Below are 13,470 nucleotides of genomic sequence, written 5' to 3'. Positions count from 1 at the left end.
GTGCATTTATATCTTTCTCACCGTGCATACATATAATAATACCAACTAGGTGAAAAAAATGCCAATAACAATAAAAGAAATAAAGTGGAGGCACACAGGAAGCAACAATGACTACAAGTTACATAGAAAACATAGGTGCACAACAACATCTTAAGATAATGGCATGAATGTATACACAACAAACGATATCACAATATAATGTATGTCTCTCGTCCTCGCCTGCACGAAAATACCCTTCATGCAATGAATATATGAACATAAAAATAATTGCACGGCATCACCCTTCGTACTTTACACTCTCAATGGCACGGCATTACCCTTCATGCTTTACACTCTCAAATGGCACGACATCACCCTTCGTGCTTCACACTCTGAAATGACACGACATCACCCTTCGTGCTTTACACTCTCAAATGGACGGTATCACCCTTCGTATTTTACACACTTCTTTACCAAGCACATGTATATCATTAACAAGCAATGTAGGAAGCATAAATAACATCAAGAAAAGTATTTAAACTACAACACAATACAACAATTCATATCGCAATTTTCCACTGACCATAACCAAATTCCAAATATGTAGCAGAATCAATAAATTTCTCAACAAATAGCTCAAGACTCCACACAACGTATAATAAACCTCAAAATAATCAACAGAGGTGAAAAATATTCAGTATAGGGCAATGCCTTCATTAATCCAATTTCTTGATAATTATATTAACTCCTCAATTTAAACTTATTAATAAATATTTACAGATAAGGGTTCCATCATAGATTTAATTCTAATAAAATATCAAATCAACAAACACATGGAATTCACGTAAAATCCAAGTGACAATAACACCAAATTTATTATATAAAATACAAACTTGACAAATAAGGAACGAGGCGTGATAATTCAAGGATTTACTAATGCCAACAATTATCTAATTTAATACATAAGAATGCCTAAAACTTTAAACCAATAAAATTTGCACATATAAGCCCGAGTACGTACTCGTTACCTCGCGCACTCGCCTTTTCACATTTTACAAATTGCACATAAGACTCGGTGCCTAAGGGGTAATTCCCCCGCTCGAGGTTAAGCAAGACACTTACCTTTTTGAAGTTATGCAGTTATTCCAAAATCGCATTCTTGCTTGAATTGACCTCCAGACCGCCCAAATCTATCCAAATAAATTGTATAACTTCATTAAAATTCATCAGAAATAATTCCGAATAATAATACGCCGACTTAAAAATTTATTCCAAAAACTCAACAAAATTCAACGTGGGACCCGTCCCTCGGAACTCGACATAATTTTCATGAAATCCGAACACCCATTCCGATATGAGTTCAACCATACCAATTTTATCGAATTCCAATAACAACTCGACCTCCAAATCTTAAATTTTCGTTTTTGGAAGATTTTGCCAAAATCTTGAAAACTAGACATCAAGGGCTACAACTTTCGTTTTTGGATCATCTCCAAATTCCTTATAGATTGCGAGATATAAGCTTCCAAAGTCGGGTTAGTGCAGCCGAGATTTTGTTCTACGCGATGGCGAAAGAGCTTCCGCGATCGCGATTCACAAGGCCCCAAACTGCTGTTTGCTCTTCGCGAACGCGACCAAATGTTCGCGATCGCGATGCACACACCTCTGTAGGCAGAAACCAGCAATTAAAAATGGCCTAAAAATAGTCCAAAACCACCCCGAAACTCACCCGAGCCCCTCGGGACTTCAACCAAATATACCAACAAGTCCTAAAACATCATACGAACATAGTCGAAGCCTCGAATCATATCAAACAACGCTAAAACCACGAATTGCACCTCAATTCAAGCCTAATGAACTTTGAACTTTCAAATTCTATATCTTGTGCTGAAATACATCAAATCAATCCGGAATGACTTCAAATTTTGCACACAAGTCATAAATGACATAAAGAAGCTATTTCAATTTCAAGAATCGGATTCCGACTGCGATATTAATAAAGTCAACCTCCCGGTCAAACTTCCCAAAAATTCAACTTTTGACATTTCAAGCCTAATTCCACTACGGACCTCCAAATAGTTTTTCGGACACGCTCCTAAGTCCAAAATCACCATATATAGCTATTGTAATTATCAGAATTAAATTCTGCGGTCGTTTACACATAGGTCAATATCCGGTCAACTTTTCCAACTTAAATTTTTAATTATGAGACTAAGTGTCTCATTTCACTCTGAAATCCTTCTGGACCCGAACCAACTAACCCGATAAGTCATAAATTAATTGTAAGGCATAAATTGAGCAGTAAATTGGAGAACGGGGTTATAATACTCAAAACGACCGGGCGGGTCATTACAATAGTATATATAGCAACTAAAATATGCCGTTAAACTACATTTCACTTTATTAAAAGGAAATAGTTCACTTTTGTGTTTAAATTACGCACATTCTCATTTCGGATAAATCGTTATAAGGTATCAAGATTCTAAAATTAAAGATTTTAATTGAATTTTTGTTAACTTCAGTATAAGATCAACTACATGAGATGTATACCAATATAATAGATGGATCCACAATTTTGAATTTAAGGGTTCTAAATTCTAGAAAATGCAGTTTACTAGGTTTTAGATGAATATATAGGGTTTGACCAAAGTTACTGGAGTATACTATACCTGTAGCTAGAACTCCAGCTCCGCCCCTAACTGATGTTGATCAACAGTCTTATAGATATTACTTGTCAGTAGCTTATATAATGTTATATGTATTACAGGTAAAATAACATAAATTCGAGATCTGAAAATATTAAATTGATTCAACACTGCAAATTGCCACTATGGATAATTTGAGCCAAAGAAAATTAAAAAGAAAAGAGTTTAAATATTGAGATCTAGAAAACTGGCGAGGGAAACACGCATATCTCGTATTTTTTATTCTTCGAAGACACATGTGAGAATTGAAGATAAATGAACCTTTGCACATGATTACAACCTTGTTAATTAATAAATCTAATGCTTGATTACAAGTTTATGTTGTTTACTTGCAACTACGGGTGGGCGTCGGCCGGTTCAGTTCGGTTTTCATGAAGTTCGGTTCGGTTTTCGATTTTCTGTTTGGTGCACCAATAACCGAACCAAAATTAGTTCGGTTTCTTCGATTTTTGCTAATTCGGTTCGGTCGATTTTAGGTTCAATTCGGTCGATTTGGTCTTGTCGTATTGAGCTTTTAAATCGGATATTTTCTACTAAACAAATATGACTAATTTCATGTTTTAGTGCAACTAAAACTCGAAAACGCGATTATACCATTCATATAATAAAATATTTCTAATTAAAATATAAAAATACCAGAATTATCATAAATATATTGGTATTATTCTATTATTATACCATTTTGTATAATTAATACTTATTTAGAAAAAAAAAAAGAAGAGAAAGGGTTTGGATGGGATATGGAAAAGGCGTGATTACAAGTGAGAGATTTTGTTTATTATAAGTTTCTGATATGGAAAGAAACATTCTGTTGCCATCAATGTAAATCTCCTTATGATGCTAGGATTATGTTATTTTGTTTGAAACCGTGCCTAGTTTTAAAACTTCCTCCAAATAAAAAGGGATAATTTTTGAATGTGGGACTTTATTTGTGTTTGGGCTTCAAATTTTATAATGTAAATATGTGAAAAAGTTGGGCTAGACAACTTAAAAGGAGCCCAGAGGTTAGGACCTATATTAGAAAACTTCGATTTTTCGGTTTAACTGAAAACCGAAGTTGCAAAACCGAGCACCGAACCGAACACCAAAATTATAGAAAATATAAATCGCAAACCAACCGAATAAGTCGAAAAACCGAAACCGAATGAATCAAAATTTATGATTCAATTAATTTTTTCGATTTGGTCGATATTATGCCCGCCCCTACTTGCAAGTCATGTGACTTGTCAACAAGCGTATATGTGACAATCGACGAGCATACGAGGGAGTGATATAGTAAAGTGTGCTTTACAACTGTCCCAATTAGAAGTGGTAAGTTGACATGATCTCGTATTTCTTCTTTTCTCTAAAAATACATGTGAGAATTGAAGATAAACGAACCATTGCACACGACTACAAACTTATAAATTAAATGAACCTAATGCTTGATAGTTTCTTATTAATTCTATAAACTTGATATATGAATAACAAGTACACAAGATTTAATTACTAAGTACATTGAGTAACATTGGAATAAGCAATGCAATAAATTATATTTATCAAATATTAATTAAAAATAATGAATTAATTTAATTTCGGATCCTTTTTTTTGGTAGATGCACGTGAGAACTCAAAACAAATCAAACCACATCATTTCGCAATATGAACACGAGCACTCGAATATTCTATTGAACAAAATATGCATCTCGTTATCTGAGGAGAGTTTAGGTTGTTTCATTCTAATCGTGATAATCCAAAATCCACTATAGGTCGTGATAGCGCCTAACGTCGCCGTCAGGCAAGTCAACGGTGATTTACCAATTTGTTTACTCATTTTATTACTTTGAAAATCACAAATTTTAATAAAAAAAGGGGATTTACACTTCCAAGTCACGGGAACGTATAACATTTGTAATTTATAAAAGAAATAAAAGGCGATAATAAGGTACGAAACCGTAAGCATCAACTAGTATAATCCCAAAATTCGGTGTCACAAGTACATGAGCATTTTCTAAGGAGTACAATAATAATAATACAACATCTGTCCAGAATGTAAATAGACAGGATAAAATACATAGTACGGTGGAGACTCGGTAGACTGCGATGCATAGAATGGAATGTAGCTCACATAAAGTCCCCTCAACAGGTGCGCCTATGCGCCAAGATGATCACCAAATGAACCTGTCAGAACCTGCACATTTGGTGCAGAAGTGCAGCATGAGTACGTTGTCACGACCCCAAATTTCCTCCGTAGGATGTCGTGATGGCACCTAGTCTCTAAGACTAGGTAAGCCTATCAATGCGGAATAATAGTAAATATCTAAAATAAATAAACTACAATTCAAACAATTTCAACTCTCAAAATCCGGTAGAAATAAGTCACAAGCTTCTAAAAATTTATCCTCAATGTCTCTATATAACAGAGTCTAAAGAAAATAAGGAAGTAACATAACAAGAATAGAAGGGGACTACGGAGTCTGCGGACGCTAGCAGATATACCTCGAAGTCTCCTCTCACAGCTAGTTTACTGATATCTGGGCTGGTAAGAAGTACCTGGATCTGCACAAAAAGATGTGTAGAAGTGTAGTATGAGTACACCATAGCGATACCCAGTAAGTGCCAAGCCTAACCTCGGTAGAATAGTAACGAGGTCAGGTCAGGCCCTACTGAAAAATAATAATGGTATGGTAAAATATTTAACAATATAATAAAATAAAATGACAATGGAAATGAATCAAGTACATGTCAGCATTTAATTACATAAAATAATGACAATTAATATCTCGTGGAATCAAAACAGAATTTCCTTTCAACTTTAAGAAAATCACAACAAATAATCAAAGGCAACTGTGTCCATAAATCAATATCAACAAGGGCACTCATGAGGTACCGCTCGTAGTCCCAAATCATAAATAAATTCACAATATCTCATTTCCTTATCTCACCGCGGGAACCTTCACAATTTATTTTAAAGAAAATATTTTTTTCGAAATAGCATCCCGCGTTTTAGCCATCCTTATCACACCGCATGATTTCTAGTAGTTCCCCCTACTAGCCACGCGTATCAAGCCACTCTTATCTCACTGCATGTATTTTAATACCCAGATCTTATACCACAGCATGCGTATCAATATCACAATATATCACAATTTGTACCTCAAGTGCTCAAATAATTTAACTTGCCAAAATAATTCAACAATAATGTTCTTCCACAATAAAGAGCTCACGGCTCATGCCAAAATAAATCATCAATAATATTTTTCCACAATAAAGAGCTCACGGCTCCATCACAATGAGTACGAAAATCTTACAAAAATATTCAGGAATAAATAATTCAGCAAAATAATATTTCAAAAATCTTTAATACGTTGCTTCAATACCAAATTTTAAAATGTCAAATACTTCATATGAATAATATTTAATTTAAAGAAAATCAACTTCAAATAAAGCATACAATAAAAGAAACAAAGTTCCAACTAAATAGATAAAGTAATTAGCTGGAAAAGGTCAAACAATTTAAAATATAAACATTAAATCAATAATGGAGAATATAACAAAATAAAATAATTTAATTAATGTGCAACAGTGATCTACACAATTTAAAAACATAATCTTTCATATTTAGCCTATGTACACACTCGTCACCTCGTGTACATGACTTTCCATACATTACAATTATCAATCCTAGGGGAAATTTCTCCCACACAAAATTAGACAAGTCACTTACCTCGACTTGCTCCAATTTAACCAAGTAGTATGCTTTTTTCTCGATTTTCTGACTCCTATCGACTCGTATCTAGTCATAATTAATTCGATATAGTCAACAAAAATTATACGAATCAATTTCATAAGAAAATACTATATTTTTCAATAAAATCCGAAATTAGCTAAAAATTATCGTGGGGCCCACCTCTCGGAATCCGGCGAAACTTACAAAATCCAACAACCCATTCAATTACGAGTCCAACCATACCAGTTTCACTCAAATTCGACGACACCGAAATCTCAAAAATTTATTTTTATGAGATTTCTAAAAGATTTCCCAAATTTCCATTTCAATACACTAATTAAATGGTGAAAACAATGATATATTCGTGTATATTTTTCAAATCCGAGTTAGAATCACTTACCCAAATGTTTCTACTTGAAAATCTGCCAAAAATCGTTTCTGCTCAAGCTCGAGTTCGTCAAAAATGGCAACTGGGGACGAAATCCCCAGTTTTATAAACTGCTGAGGCAGCCATCGATCCTGGGTATCGATCATGGCTTCGATCTTTATGGTCCTCGATCCTGGCCTCGGTCATAGCCCTCGATCCTGGGCCTCGATCCCTAACCCTCGAGCCTTGCCTTCGATCATGGCCCTCGAGCTGGGCATTTGATCATGGCTTCGATCCAGCCTTCGATCATGGCCCTCGAGCTGGGCCTTCGATCCTGCCTTCGATCATGGCCCTCGAGCCAGGCCTTCGATCCTGAGCCTCGTCCCTGGCTTCGACCCTGGCTGTCGACCCTGGGCTCGATTTTTGGGCTCGATTTCTGCAGTTACAACATAAGAAAATTGCAACAGCTTTTTAAGTCTAATTTTTGATTTGTTACCCATTCGAAACTCACTCGAGGCCTTCGGGACCTCAACCAAATATACCAACAAGTCCTAAAATCTCATACGAACTTATTTGAAATCTCAAATCACATTAAACGACGCTAAAATCACAAATCATGTTCCAATTCAAGCTTAATGAAACATAGAATTTCCAACTTCTACATTCGGTGTCGAAACGTATCAAATCAAGTCCGATTGACCTCAAATTTTGCACACAAGTCATAAATGACATAACCGAGCTATGAAAATTTTCGAAACTGGATTCTGACTACGATATCAAAAAGTCAATTCCTCGGTCAAACTTCCAAACTTAAATTCCTGTTTTAGCCATTTCAAGCCTAATTTCACTACGGACTTCCAAAAAAAATTCGATCACGCTCCTAAGTCCAAAATCACCATACGGAGCTATTGAAATCATCAAAATTCTATTCCGGGGTCGTTTGCATATAATTCGACATCCGGTCACTATTTGAACTTAAACTTTTAATTTTTCATCAAAATTCCATATCTCGGGTTAGGGATCTTGGAATTTGATTTCGGGCATACGTCCAAGTCCTATATCATGATACGGACTTGTCGGAGCTATCAAAACACTAATCTGAATCCGTTTGCTCAAAATATTGACCAAAGTCAACTCAGTTGAGTTTTAAAGCTCTAATTCACATCTTACTCCTTTTTTCATTTCGAAAAATTTTACGGACTGCGCACACAAGTCGAGTAATGATAAATAGTACTTTTCGAGGTGTTAGAACACAGAATTAATTATTAACTTTAAAGATGCCATTTTGGGTCATCACATACGTAAATCACTGTGTACCCAGTAAGTATCTAGCCCAACCCCGGTGAAGTAGTGACGAGGGGTCAACATCGACACTTACTAGAGGTCCAATAAAATAATACAATAATTCATAACAAATATGAAGTGCACAACGATAGTTGGGTAAATCTATAAATTTGATAATCTTTCAAATATTTCTTTTAAAGTATAAATTTCTCGATCTTGTATTTTACCATAACAACTCAGAAAATGTCAAGTGCCAATATCAAATAAATAAGGAATACCATAAAAATATCGGGCCTTCAGTGGAAGGTTTATCTCGTGAATATTTGGACTACTGGAGATATAACACACGATTCTGCCGAGGTTTCGGCCCGATCCAGAATAATATGTACACTGCCGAGGGTCGAGCGGCACGAACCATAGATGCATCTATTATACTGCCGAGACGTTCGTCCTGCTCTACAAGAAAAGAAGGAAGTAACCGAATTTTGATACACGTGTTTACAATACAGTACATGAACACAGAACGAATATAATCTTTACCGTTTCTCAAATAACTCGCCCACAACTCAAAGTATTAAGGCTCGACCCATTATACATATATTTATTTCTAAATGAAATTAAGTTATAACTTTAATTAATTAAGCCAGCAGAATGAGTTCATATAATTCAATTATTACGTGATAAAGTCCTAAGTCTACCCGAACATAACATGCTTTAGCTACGTACGGACTCTCATCACCTCGTGCGTACGTAGCACCCACAACTAGTTGCACATAATAATAATTATCTTCTAAGGGGTAGTTTCCCCCTCACAAGGTTAGACAAGAGACTTACCTTGCTCCGAAATTCCATGACCGGCTCCAACACCTCTCAAACACCTCAAATCAATGCTCGTCTCTCCAAAACTAGTCAAACAAATGTTCAAATCCATAAATATATACTCTATTGCCCATAATTAATCAATTCATAAAAATCTCCAACTCCGCGCTAAAAGTCAATAAAATTCACTCTCGAACCCACGTGTCCGGATTCCGAAAATTTACGAAAATAAACTCTACCCATAACACTACGAACTCAAATATATGATTTACTCCCAATTCCATGTCCAATTTCGTGGTCAAAATCCAAAATACCAAATTCTAGGTTTTCTATCAAAATTCCAAATTTCTACTAATTTTCATGTTTAAATCCATATATAAACCATGTATTTAACTTGTAATAGGCGAAAATCACTTACCTTGTGTTGCTTGATAAAAATCGCCCCAACCAAGTGAAAATGAAAGAAAATGGGTCAAATCCCGTATAAAACCAAGTCCTCTGCCCAGCGACATTTTCGCATCTGCAGAACAGTAGCCGCTTCTGCAGAAGCTTCCTCGCACATGCAGCTTCCCCCAAGGCTAGCTTTTTCCGCTTCTGCGGCCATCCAACCGCAGGTGCGCATCCGCTTCTGCGGAAAACCTCCGCACATGCGGACTCCCCAGCTCAAGCACTACTCCGCACCTGCGCGCCCATGACCGCACCTGCAATCAACCAGCCCCAGACCACTTCTGCTTCTGCGTTTCTCCGCCCGTATCTGCGAGCCCGCAGGTGCGGCAAATTCCTTGCACATGTGAATCTATCCACCTTCACTCCCTAACGCTTCTGCGATCCTTGGGCCGCTTCTGCGGTCTCGCACCTGCTGCCATAACCTCGCAGGCGCGATCGCTCCACAAGCCTTAAGCTTAAGCAGTTCTTCCAAGTCCAAACTCGATCCGTTTCCTATCCGATTCGCACCCGAGGCCTCGGGACCCTGTCCAAACATACCAACACATCCCGCAACACGATACGAACTTAGTCGAAACCTCGAATCACGTCAAACAACATCAAAATTACAAATCGATGGCCAAAACCTTTCTTTCAACTTTCCAACCTTCAAACTTCGCCGAACACATCCGAATTACACTCAAACATCTCGGAATGGTGCCAAACTTTACGTGCAAGTCACAAATCACGATACGAACATATTCCAATACCCATAACTCCGAAGGACATCAATAACACCAAAATTCATTTCAAATCAAACTTAAGAATTCCTTAAACTTTCAAAATGCCAACCTTTCATAATAGGCGCTGAAATGCTCCCGGGTGGTCCGATACCCAACCCGAATATACGCTCAACTACGAAATCATCATACAACCTATTGGGACCTGCAAATCCCTATTCCGAGGTCTTTTGCTCAAAAGTTAAACCTTAGTTAATTTTTCCAACATAAAGCTTCTGAAATTAAACTTTTCATTCCAAATCAACTCCGAACTTCCCGAAATTCAACTCCGACCACACGTACAAGTCATAATACCTGAAGTGAAACTACTCAAGGTCTCAAACCGCTGAACGACGCGCTAGAACTCAAAACGACCGGTCGGATCATTACACTAATTGTACATGTTCTCATGTTAGAATCATAATGAAGAAATATTTTATGTCAATTCAACTACATTCCGATCATTTTGTTTCTTTTCGTTATGTTCGTTTCGTTTAGTTTTGATACTTTATTTTCAAAAAGTCACATAAAAATCACAACATTACTAAAATGATTCATTTGTTCAAAAAACGATAATAAGCTTCTATATAATACTGTCGGAGCTAATTAAGAGAATAGGGGCGAATTTCAGGAACATAAGCAACGTGAAGAATTTGCCACTAATTTAAAAAAACCCGTCACTAATTTCCTTATTAATTTTGTCACGAAGAGAAAGTTATCTCATTAACTTCTATCACTATTTATATCGCAATATGTAAGTATAATTTGAAAATGTTAACTAAAAGACAGTGGCTGTACGATGTGCTTTTACTAGGTGTGTAAAAAGAAACCAATAATCCGAGTGAAAAAAGGGGTAAGTGAACAGATAGCCATTTTAGGGATGCTATTTAGGGATTAGCCAATACTTATTTTGTTCTGAAATTTTAAACTAAAACTTTCAACTTCGGGATAACTTAGGACATTTTCGTCCTAAAAAATTAAATTGAAAAGCTGAAATTCAGGACGCATTGACTAATTTCTAAATAGCAGCCCTTTAGAGTGGCTACTTGGTATTATTCTACAAAAAAAATAAATCTGATTGTGGTTTGGTATTGAAAAAATAACCCGACCATAATTGGTATGGTTTGGTCTTAACTAAGAAAAGTCAAACCGAAGCTAAACCAACCCGATAGTATATTTATATAATTTTTACAAATATTTTATACATATAAATATTTATTGTAATGTAATTTATAAATATTTCTTAAACTTTTTCACAGTTTTATCTTTTAACGTATTATTTCAAGTTTGGACTTAACATTCTTGAATGACAAATAAATTTTATAGCCCATAAATGTAATAACTCAAACAAAGTTCAAATCAATACTAAAACTAACAAAAGAAATTCACTTCAACACTAGGAATGCCAATAGTGTTGGATATCTATTTTTCAGTTTTATATTAGTTTATAATGAAAATGCATAACTTATTTTATCTTTTTCTTTAGTGATTAGTAATGTAAATAATATTGTAGTACTTATTAGCTATACTTATTTTAGCATGACCTATATAGTATTTTTAGATTATGTTAATTTTCACTATGGCTTATTAATTAGCAATATGTGCTTTATGCAATTTTATTATCTTTGTTATTGAATATTTTAGTATAATGCTATGACTTATCTCATATTATTGTATTATTTTCTTGAAAAATACATTATATAGTTGTATCTTACTAGGACTTAAGAAATAATTTGGAGCACAAGTTACAGATTTTATGTTATGAAGACTTTACCGGAAAAGAAATTAAAAATCCGGAAAACCCAAAAAATCCGAGAAAATCGAGATTGATAAATTCGACTTTGTTGGTTTGGCTTGGCTTAAAGATTTAAAAACCGGACACCATTTATTTGGTTTGGTAATTATAAAATCTGAACCAACCAGACCTATGTACACTCCTAGCTTTTACCACGAATATAATTTTCGTACTTTTATTTTCAAGCAAATGCTAATTGTCACTGAAAAACACATTGGCAATAAATACACATCTAACCTCAATCACACAATCACAAATTTGGACCTGTTTGTCCATAGATTTTTTTTTTCTTTTTCTCGATTTTTTTTAGAAAAAACGTGGTTGTCTTATGAGTTTTTCAAAAATCCAAAAGTGTTTGACAACTTTTTCAAAATTTATAGAAAAACATTTTTTTCCACTCACAAAACTGCAGCATAATTTTCAAGTGAAATGCACATCCAAACATGATTTCAAGCTCCAAATACTATTTTTTAACTTAACTCCAAATATGACTTTTTTTTAAAAATTATAATTTTTATGTCCAAACACCTACAAAGAGAATCCGTCGGTAAAAATGGTCGTAATGCTCCCTTCTCATTTAAGAAAGGGAAAAGGGCCAAATATACCCCTCTACTTTCATATATTATCTATGTTTAACCTCCGTTATATTGTGGGGCCAAATTTACCCCATACCATTATACTATCAGGCCAAATTTACCCCTACAATCAGTAAACTTTTAAAAATACACCTTGATCTGTTAAGTAATCCAAAATCTCCCAAATTCCTTTTATTTAAATCAGTTGTTGTTTGTCACGACCCAAAATTCGACTAGTCGTGATGGTACCTAACCCAACCCGCTAGGTAAGCCAATTAACAATTATCCATTTTAATGAGATTAATTAAGAGGAGAAATGATAATATACTGAACTATTATACAAAAGTTCTCAAGGACAGGTAGTACAAATCATGAGCTTCTAAGATTTAGAGTTTACAAAGCTGGTATGAAGTAAATACATCATATGTTTGAAATATACATGAACAGATTAAAATTTTAAAGCTACCAAGGACAAGAGGAAGTTGTAACCGGAATGCAGGTACATCTTCAAATCTAGCTCCCGCCATAACAACAACATCAACATCCAACATTTGCACGCAAGGTGCAGAATTGTAGTATGAGTACAACTGACCCCATGTACTCAATAGGTAACAAAACTAACCTTAGGTTGAAAGTAGTAAAGAGTTGGGACAAGTGTTAGAGTCCAACTCCAATAACCAGCAACAGTTTACATCAATATAAATAATATGGTACAAGAAATAACTCAAAGATATGATGCCCAGCTCGTTCAAAGTTACTGAAAATAGGCATACTTTCCAAGTATAACAGTAAATTCTAAATCTTTCACCGAAAACACCAAAAATATGAGTAAGTTTGAAAACTGTGATTTTTCCTAAAAACTTCCAACAACAGGGAAGATATTTCATTATCAAATGGCATGAGAAAAGTACATCTCTATGCCTACATGTCAATGTATGCATGCCAACTGTAATACAATGCAGTGATGAAACCATATGCATACTCTCGGTGAATCAATGCACTCAGTCCTCCCAATCGCTCATATCCTCACAGTCA

Source organism: Nicotiana tomentosiformis, chromosome 6 (assembly GCF_000390325.3).
Source record: "Nicotiana tomentosiformis chromosome 6, ASM39032v3, whole genome shotgun sequence".
Lineage (NCBI taxonomy): Eukaryota > Viridiplantae > Streptophyta > Magnoliopsida > Solanales > Solanaceae > Nicotiana > Nicotiana tomentosiformis.
The sequence above is the reverse complement of the archived record's forward strand: the minus strand, read 5'-3'. Positions refer to the sequence as shown.